We start from the raw sequence: 26,833 nt of genomic DNA, 5'->3' as shown, positions 1-26,833 counted from the left end.
ATGTTTAGCGACATTGAGCATTTTTTTCATGTGCTTACTGGCCATTTGTATATCTCCTTTGGAGAAATGTCTATTCATGTCCTTTGTCCATGTTTGAATTGGGTTGTTTGGCTTTTCTGTTGTTGAGTTTTAAGGGTTCTTTATATATTCTGGATATTAATCCCCTGTCAGATAATGATTTGCAAAGATTTTCTCTCATTCTATGGTTTGCCCCTTTCACTTTTGAGTCTTTTTAATTTCATTGTCCCTTTGAAAGCTTCCTTCACCCACTGCTTACTAGCTTTCACATATAGATTCTATTCATGAATTTATTCACCCAACAAATGTTCCAGTACAATTCCTGTGCCATGCTCTTGGAGGAGCCCTAGAGGCATGATCACAGGAGAAAATATCCCGGTCCTCGGAACTCCCTGTCTAGAGGGGAGACAAGCAAAAATTAATAAATAGGCAATTCAGTCCATGACTACAGATTGTGCCAGGTGCTGTGCATCATGGGAAGAGCCCCTCATGTAATTTGAGGGATAAGAAAGTTGTTGAGAAAGTGGCACTCAAACTGGGATTTGACAGGTGACCAGGCCTGGTTAGAAGAGGGTGATTTGGCAGAGGGGAGACTTTGAGGGTGGCAGACTCCAAAGCAGGAGTGGCAGCCCCAGCGCCCAATGAGCGGGGAGGGCTTCCTTCTACCTTCAGAGGGAAACCACTGAGGGCTCTAGGTGTGCGGTGACACAGTCCAATTTATATTCTTCCAAGATCAGTCTTACATCTGTGCTGGGAATAATTTCATATGGAGTCCTCTTTCCTCCCCTACCTCGCCCGACACTCGCCACATCCTCCCTTACATCCATGGGCATCGCTTCTGTCATCTGAGGAATACAGTTGATCTCCCTGGCTATACTCTTGGCCTTTGTCTGGTCATTCTCACCACAGGAAGAATGATCTTTTTTTTCTCCCTGCCAATAGATTTTCTGAGATACAATTCACATGCCATGCCATTTTTTTTTTTTTTTAACTTTTGGCTGCCCTGAGTCTCCGTTGCCTCCCACAGGCTTTGTCTAGTTGTGGCATGCAAGGGTTACTGTCCAGCTGCAAGGCGGTGGCTTCTCTTGTTGCAAGGCAATGGTTCGTGGGCTTCGGTAGTTCTGGCGCATGGGCTTAGTTCTCCTGCAGCACGTGGAATCCTCCCAAACCAGGGATCAAACCCATGTTCCCTGCATTAGCAGGCATACTCCCAACTACTGGATCACCTGGGAAGTCCACAATTTTTTAAAACATATGTTCACTAAGCTGTCCAACCATCATATTCTAGGTTTAGAACATTCTCATCACCCCATAAACAAACCCCATGCCCATTATCCAGTCATCTTTCAAAACTGCAGATCATATCACATAACTCCCCTGCTTTATACCCTCAGTGGCTCCCACTGCACTTCAGTTCAGTTCAGTCCCTCAGTCGTGTCCGACTCTTTGAGACCCCATGAATCGCAGCACGCCAGGCCTCCCTGTCCATCACCAACTCTCGGAGTTCACTCAGACTCACGTCCATTGAGTCAGGGATGCCATCCAGCCATCTCATCCTCTGTCATCCCCTTCTCCTCCTGCCCCCAATCCCTCCCAGCATCAGAGTCTTTTCCAATGAGTCAACACTTCGCATGAGGTGGCCAGAGTACTAGAGTTTCAGCTTTAGCATCATTCCTTCCAAAGAAATCCCAGGGCTGATCTCCTTCAGAATGGACTGGTTGGATCTCCTTGCAGTCCAAGGGACTCTCAAGAGTCTTCTCCAACACCACAGTTCAAAAGCATCAATTCTTCAGCGCTCAGCCTTCTTCACAGTCCAACTCTCATGTCTATACATGACTACTGGAAAAACCATAGCCTTGACTAGACAGACCTTAGTCGGCAAAGTAATGTCTCTGCTTTTGAATATGCTGTCTAGGTTGGTCATAACTTTTCTTCCAAGGAGTAAGCATCTTCTAATTTCATGGCTGCAGTCACAATCTGCAGTGATTTTGGAGCCCAAAAAATAAAGTCTGACACTGTTTCCACTGTTTCCCCATCTATTTCCCATGAAGTGATGGGACCGGATGCCATCATCTTCATTTTCTGAATGTTGAGCTTTAAGCCAACGTTTTCACTCTCCACTTTCACTTTCATCAAGAGGCACTTTAGTTCCTCTTCACTTTCTGCCATAAGGGTGGTGTCATCTGCATATCTGAGGTTATTGATATTTCTCCATGCAACCTTGATTCCAGCTTGTGTTTCTTCCAGTCCAGCGTTTCTCATGATGTACTCTGCATATAAGATAAATAAGCAGGGTGACAATATACAGCCTTGACATACTCCTTTTCCTATTTGGAACCAGTCTGTTGTTCCATGTCCAGTTTTAACTGTTGCTTCCTGACCTGGATACAGATTTCTCAAGAGGCAGGTCAGGTGGTCTGGTATTCCCACCTCTCTCAGAATTTTCCACAGTTTATTGTGATCCACACTGTCAAAGGGTTTGGCATAGTCAATAAAGCAGAAATAGATGTTTTTCTGGAACTCTCTTGCTTTTTTGATGATTCAGCGGATGTTGGCAGTTTGATCTCTGGTTCCTCTGCCTTTTCGAAAACCAGCTTGAACATCAGCAAGTTCACGGCTCAAGTATTGCTGAAGCCTGGCTTGGAGAATTTTGAGCATCACTTTGCTAGCATATGAGATGAGTGCAATTGCGCAGTAGTTTGAGCATTCTTTGGCACTGCCTTTCTTTGGGATTGGAATGAAACTGACCTTTTCCAATCCTGTGGCCACTGCTGAGTTTTCCAAATTTGCTGGCATATTGAGTGCGGCACTTTCACAGCATCATCTTTCAGGATTTGAAATAGCTCAACTGGAATTCCATCACCTCCACTAGCTTTGTTTGTAGTGATGCTTTCTAAGGCTCACTTGACTTCACATTCCAGGATGTCTGGCTCTAGATGAATGATCACACCATCGTGATTATCCAGGAGGTCCTCAGGGTCCTGCATGATGGGATGCTGTGTACATCTCCATAACCCCATTACTTTTCTACCACCTTTTCTATACCCCAGCTACACTGACTTCCTTTCTGCTGTTTTCTACCCATAGGCCTTTGCAAATGGTATTTCCTTTGCCTGGAGCACTGTCCCCAAATGCTCATCCTCACTAACTCCTTCTTCAGGCTTTTCTGTATCGAATTCCTCTATTCATTTCCTTCATAGTGTTTCTGCACTCTGTGATTATCTCATTTATTTATGTAATTACTTTTTATTGCCTGTTCCCCACACTAGAATGTTGGTTCCATTGCTAACAATAGATGGAGTGCCTGGTATGTACTGGGCATGAACAAGTAATTGTTGGCTGAGAGATGAATTAAGGAAAGGAGGAAGAAGCACATTTGAAAGTCGGTACACTGAGGTAGATGAAGATGGGGAGAACTGGAGGCAGACAGAAGGGGGCAAGTCAGTAGATCCATTCTGAAAATGTTAAATTTGAAATGCCTCCAAGATATCCAAGTGGAGATGTCCTAGCTTAGCTGACATTTTACGAGTTTAAAGCTAAAAAGAGCAATCTAGATGGGATATAAAATGTGGACGTCACAGGATATAGATGATATTTTAAACCTTTGAGAAGTGGCTCGTAGGGATTCCATCACCAGATATCACAGACGTTACAGATTGGGAGTCTGTGTCAGTGAAAGAATGAGTGAATCAGTGGGAGGAAACAGCAAAAGAGTGAAAGGGAATCACCAGAAAAATGGGCAAAGCCTGGGAAGCATTAGGGTCACAGAAACAAAGGACAGGGTTTCGGGTGAAACAGTGTGGTCAACAACATAAAATTATGGTGCGAGGACTCAGAAGATACAGGAACCAAAGTCCCAAAATATATGTCTCTGGTGCCTTTGCAAGAGCAGTTTAGGTTGAGCAAAAAGACTGGAAGCCAGACTAGAAACACAGAGAAGATTAAGGGAGGGCATATGCAATACCAGTCTTCTTAGAATGTAATATAATAAACATATGTTGATGTAAGCCGCTGAATTTGTGGGAATTTGTTATAGCAGTAACAGAAAATTAATACCAGGTTTATTCCAGGAATCATTCATTTTCTCACAAAATCATATGCTTACATATATCCATAAACAATAAATAGGATTGATGGTTAGGTCTCTATCCCTAATACAATCATAAATAGGAATAGAAGTAAAATACTTAAGTACAAAAGAGACTTTTTACCAAAACTCAAAAGTATAAAGCAAACTAAATAAGTCTCAAAGTTGTTTCCACTAAAATTCAGATCAAGACAAGTACGTCCACTACTACTTAAAATTGTGTTGGAGGGGCTAGCTAGAGCATGCAATTAGAGCTGGTTTAAATGATCTCAAAGTCCAATTGGAGGGCTTCCCTGGTGGTTCAGCGGTAAAGAATCCACCCGCCAGGACAAGAGATACAGGTTCCATCCTTGGTCCAGAAGGATCCCACATGTCGCAGAGCGACTAAGCCCGTGCAGCACGACTGTGGGGCCTGAGCTCTAGAGCAACTACTGAGGCCCACACGCCTGGAGTCCGTGCTCCTCAGCAAAGGGAAGCCACCACACTGCAAGGAAGGCAGACCCTGCCCCGGACACGGGAGCAAGCCCTCGCACAGCAGCAGAGACCTAGAACAGCCAGAAATAAGTACATAAAACAATGAAGTCCAACAGGAAGAACAAATGCCTGAGTAGACCCCAGAACACTGCGAACAGGAGAATGGTAGTGGAGGAGAGCTGGCCAAGAGAAGGACGGGAGAATTCAGAAGTAGCTGCAGATAGATTTTGGAAATTAATCTGTGGCTAAGACTGTTGAGTGGAAAGATGATTAATCTGACAAATGATGTTGACATTATAGACCATGATTACAGGAAAAAGAAGTAAAAGCCAGGCTGGGCTATAACCCAGCAGTTCTCACCTAGGGGGGACTCTACCCCCAAAGGACATTTGGCAGTGTCTGGTGACATTTTGGTTGCCACAGCTGGGGCCTGCTATTGGCATGTAGTGGGTAAATGCCGGGGATGCTGCTAAGCATCGTGCAGCGCACGGGACGGCCCCACAACAAACAGTCATCTAAGGCCAGGTGTCAGTAGTGCTGTGGTTCAGAAAACGTGCTCTGAAATGACACAAACACCAAAGTACTTTTCTGATGTATTAAAGTTTTCATAATAAATATTTAAATATAAAACAAGATAGCAGGGGGGGAAAAAATGAATATAACTTTGGAGTGGAAAGTCCTCCCAAAGTCTGGAAACCATGAAGCCTCTCTCTTCTTATATATAAGTGGTTTTTTTTTTTTTGACCACACATAACTTTTGAGTTTTTCTAGTAGAAAATAAAATACATAAGGAAATGAGAAAATTGTTATAAAATATGTGAAAGACAGAAAGTTAAAACCCCTAATATGTGATTATACTACAATTCTTAACAGATCAAATTTAAAAAAACAGGATATGTAAATATTTTATGAATAGGGGCTTATGAACTTTACTTATAAAGTTTATGAATAGGGGTTCAGCCTAACAAGGAGAGAAATGCAAAGTATAGCAGCAGCAGGATTGGCTAAAATTTAAGAGCGATTTGTGTCCACAATCCCTTATTTATTCCCAATCCAAAATTCATAAAGTCCTGGAAACCTGAAAAATGTTTTGGCTTTGTTAAATTTGAGGCCAGTTCATAAGACTTAACCTGAGCTACTATGAGGCTCTTTGCAGTCTTCACATAACTTGTTTGGTGAGAATATTTCTTATATATTGCTCAGTCGTGTCCGACTCTTTGCGAGCCACCAAGCTCCTCCGTCCATGGGATTCTCCAGGCAAGAATACTGGAGTGGGTTGCCATTTCCTTCTCCAGGGGATCTTCCTGACCCAGGGATCGAACCCAGGTCTCCCACATTGCAGGCAGATGCTTTAACCTCTGAACCACCAGGGAAGCCCCTTATAGCCTGCTGCTGCTGCTGCTGCTAAGTCGCATCAGTCGTGTCCGACTCTGTGGACCCCACTGACAGCAGTCCACCAGGCTCCCCCGTCCCTGGGACTCTCCAGGCAAGAACACTGGAGTGGGGTGCCATTTCCTTCTCCAATGCATGAAAGTGAAAAGTGAAAGTGAAGTCGCTGTCATGTCTGACTCAGCGACCCCATGGACTGCAGCCTACCAGGCTCCTGTGTCCATAGGATTTTCCAGGCAAGAGTACTGGAGTGGGGTGCCATTGCCTTCTCTGGAAATACTGCCTAGGAGGACTTAAACTCAGTCATTACAACAGCAGCTTCACGTCTCTCATAGCCACCATCCACAGGTCCAATTAATTTTTAACCTACTGACTGTCTGATTGTAAGCTATGATAGCTGTTAATGTGTTTGATTAAGAGATGCTACCTCAGAGCCTTCTGGGAGTGTCATAGAATTTCCTTAAATCCAGAAAATTCTGTATTCTGAAACATAAGGATTTTGAGTAAGAGTTTATAGATCTGTAATTTCCAGAGCTGACAAGGATGCAGTCAGTGAGAGAAGTATATATTGACTCATTGTCAAGTATTAAAACAACATTACATCCCTGGGATAATCCTACTTGGTCATAAATGTGTTGTATTTTATGGAATGTTGGATTTGATTTGCTAATGTTTTATAGGGATATTTAAGTCTGTATTCATGAGGGCTGTTGGTCTGCGATTGTCTTTTCGTAATGACTTCATAGGTAATGGTGGCCTCAGAACAGGTTTCTTTAGCATTCCTTATTCCTGTTTTCTGCACGTGTTTGTATGAGATTGTTATTTCTACTTTAGTAAAATTGACCAGTGAAATCATCTGAGCCTGGATTTTTCTTTGGGAGACTGTTTGGATAACAAAATCAATTTCTTAACCTGTGTCTTTGTTGTTTGGTGTTTGGTTTTGGTTTTTTTTTTTTTAAAAAAAAGCCTGAAGGCAAATACCTCCCCACCCCACACTGTCTCCACAGTCAGAACCTTGTCGCGTTCTCAGCCCCAACCAGCCAAGGGCAGAGAGATGGTTCTGCAGTGATTGCCTTAGACAAGTCAGGATTTATCCCTAAACCAGGATGAGGGGCACCTTCTCCAAAGATGGAACCCAAGCAGTCACAATTCTGTCAGCAAAGAAGCAGAGAATAGAGATAACACAGGCAACCCAGACTGCTACAGAATGAGAAGGAGGAAAGGAAGAAAAATGGAAAGACTGAGGAATTATCCCCTCAAAGACTAAATCCAGAGAGACTGTCACCATTAAAGAGCAGGTTAGCCTGGTTTCCCTTCAGTAGAAATGGGGACCAGAATAGGATATGTGGAATTTGAGGATACTTTGATCTGTCATCCATTTTTCAAGAAGGAATTCTAGATTTTCAGGGCTCACAGTCTCAAGAGAAATAATCTGTCTGCTTGCTTGTTTGTCCTGTTTTGTCTCGGAAAGGATTTCAGTTCAGTCGCTCAGTTGTATCTGACTCTTTGCGACCCCGTGGACTGCAGCATGCCAGCATGACAAGGATCCATCATCAACTCCCAGAGTTTGCTCAAAATGTCATCGAGGTGGTGATGCTATCTAACCATCTCATCCTCTGTCATTCCCTTCTCCTCCTGCCTTCAATCTTTCCCAGCATTAGGGTCTTTTCAAATGAGTCACTTCTTCGCATCATGTGGCCAAAGTATTGCAGCTTTAGAAAGGATTTAGTGCCCATTAGTCAAGATGCGATACATTATCCTGCAATAACAACCTAAAGTTTCAGTAGCTCAACATGGAAAAGTTGATTTCTCATTGCTCATACTACACATCCATCTTAGTTTTACAAGGTTTTGCTCCATCTTGCTTCTTTCAAAGACTTAGGATGACGGAGGCTCCACCATCCAGAACCACCTCTCTGGCCCTTAGACGCTTCTGTCTAGCAATGACACAGTATATTTCTACTAACAGTTCACTAACCAAATAAGTCACATGGTCAAACCTTTCCTCAGGAGGCCAATGTAAACATAAAAGAACAAAGAGTCTTGCTCATCATCCACTTGTAAAAATCAAGTCAACAACCTGCAGCTGCAGTTGCCCAGCAACAGTGTGCCCTGAGGAGAATTCAGGATGGATAAAAATAGGATGAAGCCATCTCTGTTTTAGATATGTGGCTCCTAGACAGTTAAGATGCTTATCTAAAGGATTTCAAAAAGAAAAAAAATTTCAATGACCCCAGATTCTTGCATCTTTCCATACGTAGAAAATCACTAAAATTATTAACTTGAGATGTCTGTTCTCTAGGATTAGCAGTGATGCTTTACCAAGATGTATGCGTGACTCTATTTCTCAGAAAAGCTGCATATGCCCTAATTCCTCTCCTACTTCTGAGTTCCGCAGAGCTATCTTGAGAGGCTGTCTCCCAGGCTATAGTCCTCAGTAAGGGTCCCTGAATAAAACTGAAACTCACTGTTTGTGCGTTGTGTTTCTGTGGTTGTTTTCCCAGCTGACACCAGGAATGAAATCTTATGAGCCTGGAAAGAGAAGAACCAGAAATATCAAGTGAACAGTAAGTACGACCACTATGTCGGGTGTCTGTATTTGTAAGCACACATGGAAGAGGAAACGCCAAACACTCTCTCAGTGGCTCTACTAAGCTTCACTTAGCCTTTGAACGACTCACCTCCTAGCCAATATTCTGTCCAATCAGTCAGGAGACAAAGCGGCATCCCCAGAGAGCACAGCCCAGTCAATAACACCCGCTGTGGGGGCTTACCTGCCAGCGCAGTGGTGAGGAATCCGCCTGCCAATGCAGGAGACACGGGGTTCCGTCCCTGGTCTGGGAGGACCCGCGCGCTGTGCAGCAACCAGGCCTATGTGCCTCAGTTAGGCCTGTGCCCTACAGCCTGCGAGCCACGGCTGCAGAAGCCCTGGCACCTAGAGCCCGCGCTCGGCAACGAGAGAAGAGGCGAGAGTTGCCCCACCGCTGGAGAGCAGCCCCGCTCTCCGCAGCCGCAGCCGGAGAGGAGTCTGCACAGCAGCTAGGACCCGGCACAGCCAGAGAATAATAAGCCGCACCGCGCTAAAGCACCGGCGCGTCTCACTGTTCCCCTTGCAGGGCTTTTTCCCTTTCAGGGCTAAATCTGCCAACTGGGGTATTATCTGCCCCAGTGTTTTTGTCCTAGAATTTGACAAATAGTTATTTTAGAGTCTCATATTACTCATATTACTAAGTCACATGAGTCTGAGAAATCTAAGACTTCCCTATGTCCCTGAATAAAAGAAAAGCAAGGTGCGTGGTTAGGCAAAGTCACTTGGAGTGATATTGGCCCTGGGTTGGGGGTTTCCGCTCGAGTAGACGAGCCAATGTTTGGGGGATAGTCACAAGGCAGGGGACCTGGGTTGGGAAAGAGTAGAAGGGGGTTATAAAAGTTCGAGCAGTTGGGTTCAATGACTGTTTCAGGGCCAAACCTCATTTCTGGGTGCTTCACCATCCCTGTCTCAATGGGGCCTTTCAACAAGCCCAAGTCTCCAAGAAACGGGCTCAAAGTTTTGCGTGGTCAGAGATCCAGTGAGTGGGCACAGTGGAACTAGACTCCAGGCCATGTCCAAAATCCATACCCCTTCCTCCACCCCAGCCAGTGGGAGAACCAAGGGCATCTGGCCAAAAGAAACACTAAATGAGTTGCAACCTCCAGCAAAGAAGGTGCAACTACACTCCAGGGCTGTTGTGAGGGAGAAGTCTTGGGCTTCTGGCTGACCCCAGGAAGAGCAGTCACCCAGAAGCTCAAAGACGTCTCAGGAGCAGGAACATGCAAACCAACCCAGAGTCCCAGCGAGACCCAGATATGTGCTGCCCCTCCAAGGGGCACAAGCCACTCCAGACTGCATGTAACCAGCATGGGGTGCCCCATCCGCACACTCCCACCTGAACCCTGAAGGTAGGCTGGGCCTGGGGACTTGAGTTAGCCCGGGAAGTCCTTTCCTTGTTAGTGCATTGAAAATGGTTGGAAACCATTGTTCTTGGTTACCATTGTGGAATTTCACTGGGGCAGGATAAGGACCCCAGAAGGCAATGGCACCCCACTCCAGTACTCTTGCCTGGAAAAGCCCATGGATGGAGGAGCCTGGTAGGCTGCAGTCCATGGGGTCGCTAAGAATCGGACATGACTGAGTGATTTCCCTTTCACTTTTCACTTTCATGCATTGGAGAAGGAAATGGCAACCCACTCCAGTGTTCTTGCCTGGAGAATCCCAGGGACGAGGGAGCCTGGTGGGCTTCCGTCTATGGGGTCATACAGAGTCGGACACGACTGACGCGACTTAGCAGCAGCAGCAGCTCTTTAAACACTAAACATACTGTTTGACACATTTATAAACTTGTATCATTTTGATACAAGGAGAAGGAAATGGCAACCCACTCCAGTATTCTTACCTGGAGAATCCCCTGGACAGAGGAGCCAAGATGCCATGGGGTCGCAAGGAGTTGGACACAGCCAAGTGACTAACACAACATTTTGATAGAGTATATGTTCTGTATCTGACTTGGCCTGGATTCCCCTGAAAGCAGAGCCTATGGGATGTTGGTTGAGCAGGTGACCATGAGGAGAGTAAGCAGTAGAGAGACAATCAACGTAACCCCTGATCACCAAACTGGTCTTCTTTGCATTCAGTCCCCTAGGTTATTCTGGGGCTCATCATGAAATGTCTCCAAACCATCCTGCTGGGGAGGAGAGAAGGAATGTATATGTATATAATTCATGTATTTTTGGTCTTTGTTGCTGCACTTGGGCTTTCTCTAGTTGAAGTGGGTGAGCAGAGACTACTCTCGAGCTGGGGTGCACGGGCTTCTGATCGTGGTGGTAGCTTCTGTTGTTGCAGAGAACAGGCTTCAGTAGTTGCAGCTCACAGGGGCAGTAGTTGTGATGCACAGGCTTAATTGCTCTGTGATATGTGGAGTCTTCTCAGACCAGGGATCGAAATCGTGTCCCCTGCATTGGCAGGTGGATTCTTAACCACTGGACCACCAGGAAAATCCAGACCGAAGGAATTTATCCATTGGCTCCTGACCCCTTCTTCCAGCACAAGTCTAAAGGGAGCGTCTGTCCAGTGGTACCTGTGCAAAACCTGCTTAGGATGGTCTCCCAGTGAGGGCTAGAATAAAGATGAGTGAGGTTAGGTGAGTCTGAAGGGGTGCACATGAGCTCAGAACCCCTCCTGAGAAAGGGACCTGAAGGAAGCAAGAGGACCCTAAGGAAACACAATTACTACCAAGCTCTTCACCATCAGGGTCGTTTATACTAGGGGAAAGTTGGTATGTGTTTGGGATATATTCTGGAAAGTGAGATTGCCTGGGTAAAGGGTAAAGGTGCAGGCAATTGTATCAATACTACATGTCAAATCTTCATGCTCAGAAGGTTGTACCACTTTGTATTTTCCCCAACAATTTATGTGCCAGCCTCCTCACAGCCTTGCCAACGAAGTGTATTGCAAAAACTTGGGTTTTTGCTGGTCTTGCAGGTGAGAGATGACATCTTAGGACACTTTCATTTTGTATTTCTGTTATTATGAGCAAAATTGAGCACCCAACTTGTGCACAAGAATTTTCACGGCACGAGGCTTTTCATTGGGCCTCCCAGGTGGTGCTGATGGTAAAGAACCTGCCTGCCAATGCAGGAGACATAAAGATGCGGGTTCATCTCCTGGGTTGGGAAGATCCCCTGGAGGAGGGCATGGCAACAGACTCCAGTATTTTCTTGCCTGGAGAATCCCCATGGACAGAGGAACCTGGTGGGATACAGTCCAAAGTGTCACAAAGAGTCGGACACAACTGAAGTGACTTAGCACGCACACACGTAGGCCCTTCATTGCAATATTAACTATATTAGCTAATTACAAGAAATACAAAACCACAATGAGAGACACCGCTTCACACCCATTAGGATAACAACTACTAAACAAAACAAAGACAGAAAATAATAAGCATTGGTGCAGACGTGGAGAAACTGGAGCCCTTGTGCAGCGTTGGTGGGAATGTAAAATGATACAACCACTATGGAAAATAGCAGTTTCTTAAAAAAAAAATAGCATAGGATTACTTTCAGTTCAGTTCAGTCGCTCAGTCGTGTCCGACTCTTTGAGACCCCATGAATCGCAGCACGCCAGGCCTCCCTGTCTATCACCAACTCCTGGAGTTCACTCAGACTCACATCCATCGAGTCAGTGATGCCATCCAGCCATCTCATCCTCTGTCGTCCCCTTCTCCTCCTGCCCCCAATCCCTCCCAGCATCAGAGTCTTTGCCAATGAGTCAACTCTTCGCATGAGGTGGCCAAAGTACTGGAGTTTCAGCTTTAGCATCATTCCTTCCAAAGAAATCTCAGGGCTGATCTCCTTCAGAATGGACTGGTTGGATCTCCTTACAGTCCAAGGGACTCTCAAGAGTCTTCTCCAATACCACAGTTCAAAAGCCTCAATTCTTCAGCGCTCAGCCTTCTTCACAGTCCAACTCTCACATCCTATACATGACCACAGGAAAAACCATAGCCTTGACTAGACAGACCTTAGTCGGCAAAGTAATATCTCTGCTTTTTGAATATGCTATCTAGGTTGGTCATAACTTTTCTTCCAAGGAATAAGCGTCTTTCAATTTCATGGCTGCAGTCACCATCTGCAGTGATTTTGGAGCCCCCCAAAATAAAGTCTAACACTGTTTCCACTGTTTCCCCATCTATTTCCCATGAAGTGATGGGACCGGATGCCATCATCTTCATTTTCTGAATGTTGAGCTTTAAGCCAGCTTTTTCACTCTTTTTCACTCTTACCAAGAGGCTTTTTAGTTCCTCTTCTCTTTCTGCCATAAGGGTGGTGTCATCTGCATATCTGAGGTTATTGATATTTCTCCCGGCAATCTTGATTCCAGCTTGTGTTTCTTCCAGCCCAGCGTTTCTCATGATGTACTCTGCATATAAGATAAATAAGCAGGGTGACAATATACAGCCTTGACATACTCCTTTTCCTATTTGGAACCAGTCTGTTGTTCCATGTCCAGTTTTAACTGTTGCTTTCTGACCTGCATACAGATTTCTCAAGAGGCAGGTCAGGTGGTCTGGTATTCCCATCTCTCTCAGAATTTTCCACAGTTTATTGTGATCCACACTGTCAAAGGGTTTGGCATAGTCAATAAAGCAGAAATAGATGTTTTTCTGGAACTCTCTTGCTTTTTTGATGATTCAGCGGATGTTGGCAGTTTGATCTCTGGTTCCTCTGCCTTTTCTAAAACCAGCTTGAACACCAGGAAGTTCATGGTTTACATATTGCTGAAGCCTGGTTTGGAGAATTTTGAGCATTACTTTACTAGCATGTGAGATGAGTGCAATTGTGCAGTAGTTTGAGTATTCTTTTGCATTGCCTTTCTTTGGGATTGGGATGAAAACTGACCTTTTTCAATCCTGTGGCCACTGCTGAGTTTTCCAAATTTGCTGGCATATTGAGTGCGGCACTTTCACAGCATCATCTTTCAGGATTTGAAATAGCTCTACTGGAATTCCATCACCTCCGCTAGCTTTGTTCATAGTGATACTTTCTAAGGCCCACTTGACTTCACATTCCAGGATGTCTGGCTCTAGGTGAGTGATCACACCATCGTGATTATCTGGGTCGTGAAGATCTTTTTTGTACAGTTCTTCTGTGTATTCTTGCCACCTCTTCTTAATATCTTCTGCTTCTGTTAGGTCCATACCATTTCTGTCCTTTATCAAGCCCATCTTTTCATGAAATGTTCCCTTGGTATCTCTAATTTTCTTGAAGAGATCTCTAGTCTTTCCCATTCTGTTCTTTTCCTCTATTTCTTTGCATTGATCGCTGACAACAGACCATTACTCAACCTTAAAAAGCAAGGCAATTCTTACACATGGTGCAACATAGATGATTCTGGAGGACATTGTGATAAGTGAAATAAGCCAGTCACAAAACGATAAATACTGTATGATTCCACTTACGTGATGTACTTAGACAAATTCGTACAAACAGAAAGTATCAATAGAATGATAGTTAGCAAGGGCTGGGTGGAGGAAGGAGAAATGGAAAGTTGTTGTCTAATGGCTACAGAATTTCAGGTGGTTTTTTTTAAAAGTAATTTTATCTATTTAATTTATTTATTTTTGGCTGTGCTTGGGTCTTTGTTGCTGCGCATGGGCTTTCTCTAGTCGCAGCAAGCAAGGGCTGCTCTCCAGCTGAAGGGCACCAGCTTCTTTTGTTGCAGAGCACAGGCTCTAGGGTGAGTGGACTTCAGTAGCTGTGCGGCACGGGCTCAGTAGCTGTGGTGCCTGGGCTTCATTGTCCCGCAGCATGTGGAATCTTCCAAGAACAGGGATTGAACCGGTGTCCCCTGCGTTGGTAGGTGGATTCTTAACCACCGGATCATCAAGGAAGTCCCAGAATTTCAGCTTTGCAATATGAAAAGACTTCTGGAAATAGATGGTGGTTACAGTTGCACAAGAAGGTGAATGTACTTCTCGCCACTGAACTATAGATTTTAGAAAGTTAGGATGATAAATTTTACATGTATTTCATCACAATTTTAAAAGAGACAAGAGAAATCTAAATATTAAATACGTAGTGAAATAGATTATGCAACCCTTACCCAATAGAAGGGCTTCCCTTGTGGCTCAGCTGCTAAAGAATCTGCCTGCAATGTGGGAGACCTGGGTTCGATCCCTGGGTTGGGAGGATCCCCTGGAGAAGGGATAGGCTACCCACTCCAGTATTCTTGGGCTTCCCTTGTGGCTCAGCTGGTAAAGAGTCTGCCTGCAATGTGGGAGACCTGGGTTCAATCCCTGGGTTGGGAGGATCCCCTGGAGAAGGGAAAGGGTACCCACCCCAGTATTCTTGCCTAGAGAATTCCATGGACTGTATATCCATGGGGTTGCAAAGAGTTGGAGACAACTGAGCAACTTTCACTTTTATCCAATAGAATTTCACTGCAGCTATGAAAGGGAAAAAGGAGTATCTATGTATTGCTGAGGCATTACCTGCAGGATAGGTCATTCAGTGAAAAAAGTAAAGGTGTTGGGCTGTAACCCACAGGCCTACAAGCCTTGTAATTGCCCAGCCATGAGCCTAAAGAAAGAGCCCAGCAACAGTGACAGAAACATCAACAATTTAGTGGGTAGGGAATCTTAAAAGCCTCAAGCAAAGTCCCGGAGCAATATCCCACTGTGTGCAGCAGCGGGCAGAAAGACAGGAATAGCAGTCTTCACTTCTGAGGGGAGAAGGAGAATACTATAGATAAGGGGGAATTGACATTAGGTTGGTTTATCAGTGACCAGGGAAACCAGTGACTGGGGCAGGCAGCAAGCAGGTAGGCAGCCACTAAGTCCTATGATGAAGAGGAATGGATAGTCAGGTGAGTAGGGGGCACGTGAAGCAAGGATTGGTCAAGCAGGGAATATACAGAGGGTAAAACGACAGCCATTTTGAGTGGCCTGACTTTACAAAGGGGCTTTACAGATTTTACCATATGCTGCAGTATCCAAGAAAGAAAAGAAATGCAAGTATATATGCTTGTATTTTCAAATAGAAACAACACAGGTATATTTAAAATTTTAATATAAACATTTCCCTAGATGGGGAGGGAGGATCACGGTAGAAGGTACAGGGGTATACCTAGACATATATGTACACACCTTGCTTCACAGTTCTGTCTCTGGAAACATAAATGTGCACACAATTTTTAATTTAATCAATATAGAATTAGATGGATTGATTTCTCTGCAGTCTTAGTAAGCACAGCCATAGCCTCAGAGGAGTATGGATAGTGATTTTTTGAGATTTCATCCACTGATTAAAAAAACACAGAAAATAACAAGTATTGAGTAGAATGTGGAGAAACTGGAATTTTCATACATTGCTAGTAGGGATGTAAAATAACTTCTTTGGAAAATAGCCTGACTTCCTAAAAAATTTAGACACAGAATTAGCATACTCAAGAGAAATGAAAATACATGTCCTCAGGTGGCAGGGGAGGTTAGGGGAGAGTAGAGATATGTATGGCTGAGTCCCTTTGTTCTTCACCTGAAACTATCACAGCACTTTCATCAGCTAAACACCAAGACAAAATAAAAAAAAATTTTTTTAAGAAAAAACACATGTCCACAGAAAGGCTTGTACACAAATGTTCTTAGCAGCTTTTTTTTTTTTAATAGCTCCAAACTATGAAACACCCAAATTTCTACTGATAGGTGAATAGATAAGCAAATTGTGGTATTCCATACAATGGAATATCACTCACTGTAAAAAGTAATGCTGATGTACAGAACAATATAGATGAATCTCAAAACAGTAATGCAGGGTAAAACAAAGTAGGGGTTTTTTTTTTAAGTACATATTGAATAAATCCATTTGCAGAAATTTCTAAAAAATAAAAACTATTAATAATCTATATGTGACGAAAAGTAAGAGTAGTAGTGTCCTGAGGGAGGGGTAGGATGGAAAAATTACTGAGGAACACAAAGAAGTTTGGGGGGTAATGAATATATTCATGACTTGATTGTATTGTTGGTTTCACAGGTATATACATAAGCCAAAACTCATCTGATTATATACTTTAAATATATGCAGTTGTTTACAAAAAGTAGATCAGATAATAAATAATACTTAAAATTTTAAAAACAATGAATGTTGTAAGTATTTGGAGGACATATTCTATCAAATTAGAAATTTATTTCTATTTCTAGTTTATGATGAGATAGTGATAAAGAATCTGCCTGCCAGTGCAGGAGACACAGAAGAATCCAGTCTGATCCCCTGGAGTAAGAAATGGCAACCCACTCCAGTATTCTTGTCTGGAAAATTCCATGGACAGAAGACCCTGGCAGGCTACAGTCTACGTGGTTGCAAAGAACTGGATAAAACTGAGCAACTGAGCACTGTATCAAATACATTTTGGGCATCTATTGAGATTATCCTACACTTTTTCTCCTTTAATCTGTTTATACGGTATATTACATTTATAGATTTCCTAACATTAATTCATCTTTGTATACCTGGGATAAATTAAGTTAAATAATGACACATTGTAGTTTGAATGCACTGATGATTTGCTAATTCTTGGGAAATTTTGCATTTATCTTTTATTTCTAACTTCTAGTTTAACTGCTTCTGTCTTCTGGTGAGAATGGCCTGTGGTTTTCTTTTTCATACAGTCCTTGGCTGGTTTTGACCTCAAAGCTGAGAGAATGTTCCCTTTCTGTTCTCCAGATAACTTTGTTCTTTTATGGTTGGAATGATCTGTTCCTTGCCAATCTGATGGAGCCTGCCTATGCAGACATCCAGGCTTGGTGTTTTTTTTGTGAGGAGATTTCTAATTACTAATTAAACCTCTGTAATGGTTACAAGGAAAATTAAGGCTTCCTTATTCATTCCTTTGAAAAGAAATTTATTACAGAAAATATCAGTTATACACAAAATTAGAGAACAGTCTGATGAACCCTCATGTACTCATCACCCAGCTTTCATAACACTTAAGACCAAATCCTTTTCATCTGTACATTTACCCACTATACCTACTCACTCCAAGACTTTGGAAACAAATTCCAGACATCTTATCTTTTTAATCTGTAAATACACCAGTAAATTGTTCTTAAAGAAGATTTTTAAAAAGAATCTAATGCTTATATATCCCACCTACAAAAATTTAGCAATTCTTTTTTTTTGTCATACCATGTAGCCTGTGAGATCTTAGTTCCCTAACCAGGGATCAAATGCAGGTGCCCAACAGTGGAAGTGCTGAGTCTCAACCACTGGACCACCAGGCAATTTCCTAGCAATTCTGTAATATTATCAAATATCTGTTTTTAATCCTTCCCTTATTGTTTTGCATTACTTTTTTTGGTAGTGGGTTTTTTGTTGTTTTGTTTGGTTGAAGTCAGGAACCAAATAATGTCCAGTCATTGTAACTAGCTGATATGCTTCTTTATAGGTCTGCTTATGGCTCAAGGGTTAGGCCCCACTCCCCTATCTGCCTTTCACTTTTGATGCTACACAGAGGCTGCACCCCAAGCCATTGACTTGCCTTTACTTTCTCTCTGGAGAGTTGTGGGACCATTGCTATGACCCCAGGACATGGATCTCAAAATTCCAAACCCACCTCTAGTCCCTGTTGAATACGCATTAGTCCCATGACCCTGTTTCCCTTACTTCAAGCCAGCCCTGGATGATTAGAGCTAGGTTGGACATAGATCAGTTGAAAACAGACTGATGATACCACAGTATTGTTAAACTTTTGTAGGTGCAGTATATTAGGAGAGGACAGAAAGCTGCAGACACACCACCGGTGGTGACTCCCAAGCAGGCAGAAACCAAGGTTCCTAAACTGTGCTCCAGAGACCACTGGTACTAATTCCCGCCCTAGCCCACTCCTGCTCCAGGGTCACATGCAAGGCCCCCTCGCTGTCTGTCAGCACCATTCCTAGTGACCACGCAGGCTCTGTGGGCCTTTGGTTCCTGCCCAGCCCCTCTGGTTGCCACAGACTTCTGTGGTAATCCCACCCACACGTGTACAGATGTACACAGAACACCCGTGGGCACCAGCTTCTGAGTGATTCCCTCCATGTCCTAGACATGTCTGAAAATCAAAGGCAGGCAAGGCCAGGCACAGACTGACCAGAGGAGATCAGTCTTGGTAGGAATGGCCCCAGGAGTACGAGGTAGGAGACACACATGAAACTGGTGGGTGAGGCAGGGGCAATGGTAAGTGACAACAGGGGGCTGTTCAGAGCTAAGCTAGATGCGAGCAGGAAAAGCAGAGAAAGCCAGACGCAGGGGAAACAGGTGGTTTTCTGGGAAACACCCTAGATGAACTGTGAAGTCGTTTAGTCGCATCCAACTCTTTGCGACCCCAAGGACTATACAATCCATGGAATTCTCCAAGCCAGAAAACTGGAGTGGGTAGCCTTTCCCTTCTCCAGGGGATTTTCCTGACCCAGGGATCGAACCCGGGTCTCCCGCATTGCAGGCGTATTCTTTACCAGTTCAGCCACAAGGGAAGCCCAAGAATACTGGGGTGGGTAGCCTATCCCTTTCTCCAGCGGATCTTCCCAACCCAGCAATTGAAGCAGGGTCTCCTGCATTGAAGGCGGATTCTTTACCAACTGAGCTATCAGGGAGGCCCAACAGATCAGCTGGGTCCCAAAAGGCGAGAGGGCATAGCCCCAACCTAACCAATGCAAGGCAAATGCCTTGGCTCTACCGAACACATAACCATTGTCTACACCTGCTTGGAAGTCACATTCTGCTCCTCCCTCCTTTTATCCGACATGTATTCCAGAAAGCACTTCTATCCTGGGACTTGCAGGTTGTTTTGTGGTCACATACTCTTGTTCAGATTGTCTGCTTTTCTTCTTAAGAGCTGTTGTGCTTGCTTCTTACGCTCCTTTAGCTAATATTCTATTCCAGCCCCCAATCTCTACACAGTCACCACTAACCATTTTTTTTTCTCTTTTTTTATTATGATAAAATACACATGACAAAAAATTTACCATCTTAATCATTCTTCAGAGTTCTGTTTGGTGGTGTTAAACATATTCACATTGCTGTACAGTCGTCACCACCATCCATCCTCATAACTCTTCATCTTGTAAAAGCGAAATGACTGGCATTTTTACTGGCTCGTGACACTATCCCGGCTGCCGTTTATCGCCTGGACTGATGGGGTGGGTTATGTGCAGAGCACTGTGGCTGCAGGTAGAGGTCCCGGTCTCATCACTGCTGCCTGCTGGGCTTGACTCCAGTTCTGGGATTTGCCTTCTGTTAAGGACTGAATGTGTCCATGCTGCTGCTGCTGCTGCTAAGTCGCTTCAGTCGTGTCCGACTCTGAGCGACCCCACAGACGGAAGCCCACCAGGCTCCCCTGTCCCTGGGATTCTCCAGGGAAGGACACTGGAGTGGGCTGCCATTTCCTGCTCCAATGCATGAAAGTGAAAAGTGAAAGTGAAGTTGCTCAGTCGTGTCCGACTCTTAGCAACCCCTTGGACTGCAGCCTACCAGGCTCCTCCAGCCCTGGGATTTTCCAGGCAAGAGTACTGGAGTGGGTTGCCATTGCCTTCTCCATAGCATATGTCAAAACCCTACCCTGCAATATGATGGAATTAGGAAGTGGGGCCTTAGGAGATGATTCAGATTAGATGAGATCATGACGTGAGCCCACATGATGGGATTAGGGCCTTTAAGAGAGCTAGCTTCCCACCTCTGCTCTCTGCCATGTGAGGATACACGAAGTTTGCCATCTGCAAGAGGGCCTCACTTAATCATGCTGGCACCCTGATCTAAGATTTCTACCCTCTAGAACTATGAGAAACTAATTTTGGTTGTTTATAAGCCCCTCCCCCCAGTCTATGAAATTTTATTATAGCAGCCTGAACTAAGACATCCACAGAAGGTCTGAATTTGGTTAGTCGCTGTCACATTCATTTCTCTGCATGCCACACATCAGCATCTCACACTGTCCAGTCTCCTTGTCAATATCTGTGTCGATATCTTGCTCCATGTTCTTGGGTATGGAAGATATCTGGTTTTTAAGTGTTTTTCAATAACTCAATTTGTATGTCAAACCTGCCACTCTACTGCAGTGATGGAAAAACCTGTCTATTTGGAGCATTTCTTACCCACCTTTCCTAGGATGTATCTAAATACTGATCTAATATTAAGTAAGGCTTTTCAATAGCAAGACGGTCAGATCTCTGCTGGCGTGTCTCATCCTTGTTCCCCACCCTTTCTATCACTTATTCTCTACCTCCATTAGCTGCCCATTTATTTTGCACCCAAGAACACTGTGACCGATTACTCTCATCACCACAGATCTTGAAGAAGCAAGCCCCCCCAAGTTACCACTCCAATCTTGTGCAAAGTATGATAAGAATGCCCCACCCCTGGCTTCTGATTGGTAAAAATCACCATCTGGAATGGTTAAATGCCATTCCTGAATCCCATCATCCCCAGTGACACTAAGGAGCCCAGGTCCACAGCAGCATTTCCTGCTTTCAAACCGGGCCCACTGGGGACAGCCATCAACACCTTCTAAACGAAGCAATGCCCACCCCCCACCCCCCCACCCCCCGCCCAACCACTGTCATATTTCTGCTGCCTTAGCCAAAGGAGCATCCTCTGGACGGCTCCCAGAGAACAGAGTCAAACGGTGAATCTTCTGGTCTCATGTAATAAACTCATTCTGATATTTCTACTTCCCTGTAGCCTTCAGACCCCTTTAAAGAGCTCAGCCAAGGCAATTCTGGCATCTCCACCTCATTGACCTTAGACTACCATCATGTCCAAGTTACCAGAGTCATCCAGCAGCACATTAGGGTGAGTTCTGGGTGTTCTTGGCAGAACATTACATCTTGAGTCATGGGATATGCTTCCATTGCAGTCAACTTCCTACCCAGTCTGATATACCCTCTCACCCCCATCAGTTACCCTCAAGATCCCCTCCCTCGTCCGTTACCCCGGAGGTCCTGTGGTTAGACATGTCCTGCAACCTTTTGGGTGATCAAGTAGGGACTGTGCATCATGGCTTGGGTATGCTGAGACTCAGTACTAGTTACTGGTCTGGAGGCAATGAGAGGTGGAGCTTCAGAAGGATTAGCATTGTTTTATAAGATGTCTACCTCGTCTACCTCAGTGAGATCGTTGCACTGTCTCTAGGGAAAATAAGGCTGTTCTTTTCTATCAAGTGAAAGAGTAGCTGATGCTAGCCAAAGGGTTCAGGAGCTCTGAGGGTTCAAGGTTCTTAGATACATCCACCCAAATATCCCCATGCCAGGCCTTAGGGTCCCATTCCTTCTCTCTAAAAGGCTTGAATTTAGTACAGGAAAGCTGTCAAGGATGCACAGGTCTCCTCTGCAGCTCTGTTGCCCTTGGATTAAGTCTTGAGCCTTGTTTTCATCACACTTACTTCCTGGCCTCAGAAGTGAGCATTTCTTTACACGTTGCCTTGGGAGACTTTCTGGCTTTCACATCATGCCCTGAGTGGAGTCGGCCAAGGGCCTTTCATTTTTTCTTCAAATCTTCTAAGGCAATTTGGAAAAGTTAACCACCTTCATAATCCTTGTAATTACAGCTGCCTTTATATCTTTCAAGTGCCCAAGCTACTAACTATATTAGCCAAACTTCCCCTTCAACTTATATCTCCTTCCAGTCTACCAAAGAGTCTCATGCTAGGGGTTACTAGCATCCTACTCACCAACAGTGGTGAGAGGTCTCTGTTGCCTTTTGAATGGTGGGTGATCTAGTTGTAGATTCCTTTCCACATGGCCTGCCTTCTAGTGCTGCTGCTGCTGCTGCTGCTAAGTCGCTTCAGTCGTGTCCGACTCTGTGCGACCCCATAGACGGGCCCACTGTCTCTGGGATTCTCCAGGCAAGAACACTGGAGTGGGTTGCCATTTCCTTCTCCAATGCATGAAAGTGAAAAGCGAAAGTGAAGTCGCTCAGTCCTGCCAGACTCTTAGCGACCCCATGGACTGCAGCCCACCAGGCTTCTCCGTCCATGGGATTTTCCAGGCAAGAGGACTGGAGTGGGGTGGCATTGCCTTCTCCGCTTCTAGCGCTACTTCCTACTAACTGTCTTAGCTTCAGTCTCCATAAAAGCAGAGCCTAAGCCTAGAACTTGGGTGCAGTTTATTTGGTAGATGATCCCAGGAACTGAGAGAGAAAGAGTGAGGAAAATAGAAGGAAAATTCAACAAAGTGTGTTTTGGTATCTGTCTTCTACTGGAGGTTGCCCCAGAAGGCATTAAGTCTCCTACATTCTCAGGCTACATTTGTGGGTTGAGAGAGCTGTTGAGGCTCAGGAGAAAGCCTGGAAGCAGAAAGGCACTTACCGCACTAAGATACAAAGGAAAAATACAGGAAAAAACCCTTGGCTCAATGGTGAAGAAACTGCCTACCAATGCAGTAGCCACAGGAGACACGGATTCGATCCCTGCACTCAGAAGATCCCCTGGAGAAGGAAACTGCAATCTACTCCGGTATTCTTGCCTGGGAAATCCATGGACAGAGGAGCCTGGTGGGCTACAGTCCACAGGGAAACAAAGGACATGACTGAGTGACTCGGCACGTGTGCGCACACAGAAGCACGCACACGTGAAACTTACTCCAGTGCGGGCAGAGTGGGTGGAGGGAGATTGACGAAATATAATATATAGCCTGTTAAATGGTGACAACGGCTAGAAAAGAAAGCAAGAAAGGAGGGTAAGTAGTGCTGGTTTTGTTGGGTGTGGGAAGAATGTACGTTCTTTTAAAATAAAGTCGTTAGGGAAAACTTCACTGAAAAGGTGACACTTAAGTAGACACCTGAAGGAAGTAAGTAAAATCAGCAAAACACTGAGAAGGAGCAACTGTGAGGTAGGAGAGAAATCAGAAGAGGGTAGTGCCTTAGAAGCCTTGGGAAGACAAGGAGTCCCCTGTAAGAAATGCTGCTGACGGGCCTAGATGAGGGAGGAGAAGTGGCCAGAGGCCTTCCCAGGACTGGAGTCAGCGTTATCCCGGCAAGAGTGGGCTGCAGAGCACTGGAGGTAGGATTCAAAGCTGAGGGGAACTAAGAGCAAAGAGGGAGGGGAGGAATTGAAGACAGTGAACATAAGCAACTTTGGGGAGTTTAGTAATAAAGGAAAGCAGAGCAATGGGGCAGTAGCTGGAAGGTAATGTAGGATCAAGAAAGGACTTTTTTCCACGATGGAAGACCTCCCAGGATCTCTACTTCCATTTCCCTTCATCTTTCCTCTGGCTGTAGACAAATGTACAGCCTTTTCCACCTCTCTCCTCAAGCCCACAAAATATTTTTGCAAAGCTGTTCAGAGCTCTGAGCTGTAGAAGAAGAAACCCACAAAAAAGTCCTTTGTCCCCACTTTCAGTTCTGTCACGTTGCCTGGGGCATTGAGCTTGCTGCCTTAGTCAAGGGCTGAAACTCCAGAGCAGAAAGAACAAAGGCAGGTATCTCAAAACATCATCCTCCCCGTTTGATCTGGGTCCTTCATCCACCTGGATGCCCTTCCCTAAACATAGGGCTCTCCGTTTGTTGCTGCTCTGTCACGGCAGATACTTTTCTCTGTTCTAGAGAATCAACTATTTGTTTTCAAGCGCTCTGACCAAAGCAGCATTCCTCAGCTTCAGGCACTCTCGGATCACCTTCATGATTTTTCCTATTTCCCCATACTAAATAGTTTTTATCTCAGGTTTTAACGTACTTTCCTCCTTAAAAATATTTTATGGCAGTAAAATTCACACAAGTCACTAACATGTACAATTCAGTGGCTTTTAGAATGTACATTTTAGAATGTGCCACATTTACAATGTACAACCATTACACCTCGAAAATATTTTTCTTCGACTCAAAAGGAAAGCCTGCTCCTGTTAAACAGTCACTTCCTCCTTCCCACTTCCCCCGCCCCACCAGCTATGGATTTGCCTCTTCTGGATATTTTATATAAACAAAATCATACAACATGTGGTCCTGTGTATCTGGCCTCTTCCACTTAGTTTCTCCATCAGTGCCTTATATTGTGTTCCTCCCCCGCCCCCCCTGCTTTAGGTATTGTTTTGACTCCCTTCTCATTTCCTTTTCGGCATATTTTTTATTTTCTAAGTTATTCTCAAAGAAAATTTTATGTCACCACTACAACTATTCAAAATATTCTAACCCATGTTAATATAAAATATTAATGCTGGCTTAAAACTAAATATTAAAAAAACTAAGTTCATGGCATCCAGCCCCATTACTTTATGGCAAATAGAGAGGGAAAAGGTGGAAGTAATAACAGATTTCCTTTTCTTGGGCTCTAAAATCACTGCGGATGGTGACTGCAGCCATGAAATCAGAAGACATTTGCTTCTTGATCGGAAAGCTATGACAAACCTAGACAGTGTGTTGAAAAGCACAGACATTGCAGACAAAAGTCCATATAATCAAGGCTATGGTCTTCCCAGTGTTCACGTAGGGTTGAATTGGAAAGAAGGCAGAGTGCTAAAGAATTGATGCCTTGGAACTGTGGTGCTAGAGAAGACTCCTGAGAGTCCCTTGGACAGCATGGAGATAAAACCAGTCAATCTTAGGGGAAATCAACCCTGAATACTCGCTGGAAGGATGGATGCTGAAGCTGAAGCTCCAGTATTTTGGTCATCTGATGCCAACAGCCGACTCATTAGAAAAGTCCCTGATGCTGGGAAAGATTGAGGGCAGAGGAAAAGAGGGCATCAGAAGATGAGATGGCTGCATGGCATCACTGATGCAATGGACATGAACTTGGGCAAACTTCAGGAGATAGTGAGGGACAGAGAGGCCTGGCACGCTACAGTCCATGCAGTCACAAAGGGTTGGACACAGCTGGGCGACTGAACAACAATTATATAAATACAGAATTATTAAAATACAAAAGAGTACTACTCAAAAGAAATTTTTAAGCTTAACGTCTAATGACATGTTCTGTGTTGTTTTGGCCACATTTTGTACAAAGTAATGGTTTAGTAACCCCTAGTCTTTCTCCTTGGAGAAGGCAATGGCATCCCACTCCAGTACTCTTGCCTGGAAAATCCCATGGACGGAGGAGCCTGGCAGGCTGCAGTCCATGGGGTCGCTAAGAGTCGGACACAATGAGCGACTTCACTTTCATGCATTGGAGAAGGAAATGGCAACCCACTCCAGTGTTCTTGCCTGGAGAATCCCAGGGATGGAGGAGTCCGGTGGGCTTCGGTCTATGGGGTCACTGAAGCGACTTAGCAAGTAGCAGCAGCAGTCTTTCTCCTGAAAGCAAGTTAGGGTAAGGCAGGACACCCACTTCTCTCAAAGATTTCACGTGGCTCTAGGGAAATGTTTTGGAATCTTACTGGACTTACTGGATGCTGACATCGCCTGTCTGTATTGTGAGGAAAGGTTGCAGATACCAAAGACCAGTGTCATCACCTGCTTGTGCAGCCACATCACTCACAAGTACAACACACTCACGGATGGTACCTGATACGATACCCTGGGCACGGAGAGGGGGCCCCCATATTCGGAGAGAGAACACCCGTCTGGAACGGATCTAGAAGAGGTTCAAAAATCAGACACCTACAGGAGGAAACGAGTGAAGCTGACCAGGTGACAATAGCCACAAATCAGGCGATTGCTGCTGGGCAAAACCAGGTCCGTGATGGCTAAATTTCCTGGGTTTTCAGGAGAACACAGAAAATCTGGATTGTTAATGGGAAATCTCCAGATTCGTACGTGTTGGCCACTCACGCAAAACTGTAAAAAAGTGGATTGAGCAAATCCTATCTGTGCACTAGACTGGCTCCAGAGAGCGCTTATTTGTACCTCCGACCAGTCATTTTAGAAAGAAGCCGGTAAAGTGTCTCACCAAAAGCCGGTACAGCCAGGACGGGGAGGCAGAGCCCAAAGTTTCGAGAAGGCTTCAGTCTGGAAACAGTTTCCAGGTCGTAAAATACATCCTTATCCTGAACTCAGGCTGAAACCCCTGCAGGGAGCGCCTCAAGGAGGGAAGGGCCAAGTGCAAGGTCCTCGACCCGCCCGCCCAACCGCACCCTCCGCGCCTGAGCGCGGGTTTCCCCGCCTCCCGGACTTTGTCCTCCGTCCCTTAGGCCAAGAAAGCCTCCGCAGCCACTGCCTTTCACCGCCTGCCATCCTCGCCCCCCAGACACTGCCTGTTGCCAGCGCGGCTCCCCCTGCGCGTTCCCAGCGGGCCGCTAACATCTTCCTCCACAGCCCTATGGCGTTCTCCCGAGACCGGCTGGGGGTGACTTCCCGGCCCACCACAGGCCCGCAGTGATCTTCCCCGCACGCGCACAGCGCGCACAGCGCGCGCAGCGCTCGCCCGGCCCC

General features: G+C 45.0%; 1 long non-coding RNA gene across 1 annotated transcript; it reads right to left on the bottom strand.

Moving 5' to 3' along the window:
- Positions 1–6,912: 6,912 nt before the first annotated feature.
- On the bottom strand, positions 6,913–26,826 carry LOC138440722 (uncharacterized). Its single transcript, XR_011257099.1, has 3 exons — positions 26,352–26,826; positions 8,437–8,500; positions 6,913–7,680 (listed from the first exon to the last, which is right to left on the bottom strand). It is a non-coding gene; the product is annotated as an uncharacterized lncRNA (long non-coding RNA).
- Between the last annotated feature and the right edge of the window lie 7 nt (positions 26,827–26,833).

This window comes from Ovis canadensis, chromosome 5 (genome assembly GCF_042477335.2).
Source record: "Ovis canadensis isolate MfBH-ARS-UI-01 breed Bighorn chromosome 5, ARS-UI_OviCan_v2, whole genome shotgun sequence".
Taxonomy (NCBI): domain Eukaryota; kingdom Metazoa; phylum Chordata; class Mammalia; order Artiodactyla; family Bovidae; genus Ovis; species Ovis canadensis.
Note: the sequence above shows the minus strand (reverse complement) of the source record. Positions and strands in the feature narration are given on the sequence as shown.